Genomic DNA, 2,881 nt, shown 5'->3' on the forward strand with positions numbered 1-2,881 from the left:
GAGGCCCTGGGACGTGGACCAGGAAGCTGTGGTCCCTCCTGAGGACAGGGAGGCCCTGGGATGTGGACCAGGAAGCTGTGGTCCCTCCTCCCCACCTCCCCCCACACCCCCACCCATGTCTGGGCTCCCAGGCAGGGAACCTGATCTTTTCCTTTGTGCTGGGGCCAGGCTAGTGGAGAAACGCCCTCCAGTCTGGGAGCAGGGGAGGAGAGCTCAGAGCTGGGGCAGCAGCGTTCTGGCTTGGCCTTTTCTCAAACCCTGAGTGGGCTGCTGTCCGAGCAGTTCAGCCAATGCAATTATGGTACTTTGCACTCACTTTGCACCTCTCTCTGTCTTCTCTAAGTACTTTATCCACACCCACCGGATGGCAGGTGAGCAGGCAGCAGGCTGGCCCTGAGGCCTGGGGTGGGGTAGTGGGTAGAGTTAGGAGTTGTCTGACCCACTGGCAAGACTAAGATGTAAGGGGGGTGGCGGAGGAGACCCTGGCAGTCGCATGTTTTCCGATGCTGTCTGGATGTGGGTCAGGCTCTCAGCCTGCTGCCTGTCCCGCCTCTTTGCTTCTTTGGTGAACGTGGCTCAGAAGGCTTGGAGCCAGCTGGGTCTCCCATCATCTCATGGTCCATGGATACAGACTCCCCATGCCCGGCCCACCTGGGCAGCCTCTGAGGCTCAGGGACCTAGAAAATCTCCTCTCCTTGGCCCAACACAGCCCCTGGTTCCCCATGCTCTGCCTTTGCAGGGCAGGAGGCTGTCTTTCCCCTCAATTTTCATATGCTGGTGTGGACCCTTACTTGTATCCTGGGTCATCAGCCAGCCAGGCCCGGGAGGAAGAGGAAGAGGCCGTCCGCAGAGAAGGGGGTAGGACAGTCATTTTGCAATTTACTCAGAGAAGAGTATTGGGACCTTATTTATTTAAACACATTTTAAACAAAAAGCACCATTAGTTTATTTGTCTCTCCTCCTTATTGGGGACATCTGTCTAGCTCTGCCCGAATGGCTTTCCAGAACAGTGTGTGGGGTTGGAGCCTAGAATCCCGTGGAAAGTTAACTGCCCCTCAGATGGCACAGATGTTTTTACCTTCGAACCCCCCCCCCCCCCCCGCCCAATCCCAGTACCTGGCGTCTCTCCCATCCGCACCGCTAGCTCTGTGCTCCCTGTGTCCTTCTGTATTTCCCTTCTTCCTTTCTACTGGAAAGGACTTGGCCTTGGGGACAAATTCCTCTTTGATGAATGTACCCTGTGGGAATGTTTCATACTGACAGAATTATTTTTATTTATTCAATGTCATATTTAAAATATTTATTTTTTTATACTGAAGGAATCCTTTTTTTTTTTTAAAGAAAAAAGAAATTAATAAAGAATCTGCTCTTGGCAAGGAAGCTCTCAGAGTGTGCTGAAGGGGGAGGCGGGGCCGGAGGGGCTGGGGGGTCTCTGTCCCGGGCACTCTGTCACGTGGGGCTCTGTTTGCCAAAGGGCAGAGGGTGGGAGAGGGGGCGCCTCCACCCGCTGAGGGTGCTAGTGTGGGCAAGGGCAGGGGTGGGCTACCCAAAAGTGGGGAGGAGTATTAGTTGATGTCATAGCTCCTTCAGTCCCTATCTCCCACTGTAGTCCCATGAGTCCCTGGGAGTTATCATCCCCATTAAGCAGAGGAGGAAACTGAGGCTGAGAGAGATGTAGCCATTTTCCCAGGGTCACACTGGCAAGGTGTTTAGGGCCACCTCTCTAGCTCCAAATCTCACGATCTTTCCTCTACATGGAACTTCAGGGTCCTAGAGGATTCCAGCTACTGAGACCTCTATCCTCAAGGAATGGACTGTTGCCCATTCACGGGACTATAAAGGGGGCGGGCATGAATGACTCTGGAGCAAGAAGTTCAAGGTTCCTGTCTGGGATCATGCAGGATGCTGGGGGCCAGAACCAGGGCTCTTTTTGTTGGGCTCTTCTGGGCCTGAGCAGTTCTCCGTGGTGGCCATTGTCATCCTTCCTCCTGTCTCACACCTGGGGACCATCACAACCTTCTTCCCAGCCTCCCTGGACCCCTTCCTTGAGGAACAAGAGACTGACACCAGATGACCACAGAAACAGGGGCTCCGGGACATCCCCAAAGATCTTCTCTGTGCTATGCTCCAGAGTTTGGGTCTGGGCTCCCCGGCTGAGATTCATTCGTGGACCCGTGCAGTTTTTCTGATAGTCACCTACTTGCTTGTTTGTGAATATTTATAAGTGTCAGGTCCTGTGTTGGGTTCCAAAAGTGACTAGGATAGAGTCCCTGCCTTCTGGAAGCTCACAGGCTGGTGGGGACAATGAATGAGCACAGCCGGGAGGATGTGAGTGATGAAAGAGGCACATGAAGGTGCCAAAGCCAAGGTGGAGAGACCATTCACTGCTTGAGGTATCAGCAGGGAGCTTGGGCCAAGGGCTCTCTCTGCTTTCTGTGCAACGAAGGGGCTTGATCCACATCAGGCAACCTTGGCTTCACCTGGAAGCTGATCAGAAATGCAGAATCTTGCCCCTACCCCAGATCTGCTGAGTCAGAATTTGCCTTTTAACAAGATTCCAGGTGATTTGTGTACATGGTAATGTCTGAGAAAGGCCACCCTGCACTCTCTCCATCTCTCACTCCTCCTGAGTTTATTAAGATGCCAAGTGCAAATCGCCAAGGGTAGCACAGGCAGCTGCTCGGGCGGGAGAGGCCGATGGCCTCTGGGAGCCAGGCGCTCAGCTGTTTCAGACTCTCCCTCCTACAACCCCAGGCATCCCAGCTCCTCCCTGCAGGCTAAATCCCACGCCAGGCCACACCCCACCAGAGTCCTCCGCCTTCCCCTTCACTCATGGGAGACGAGATGGAAGCTTTTCAAAAGAAACTTTCACTAAGAAACT

The sequence above is a fragment of the Saccopteryx leptura genome, chromosome 2 (genome assembly GCF_036850995.1).
Source record: "Saccopteryx leptura isolate mSacLep1 chromosome 2, mSacLep1_pri_phased_curated, whole genome shotgun sequence".
NCBI classification, from domain to species: domain Eukaryota; kingdom Metazoa; phylum Chordata; class Mammalia; order Chiroptera; family Emballonuridae; genus Saccopteryx; species Saccopteryx leptura.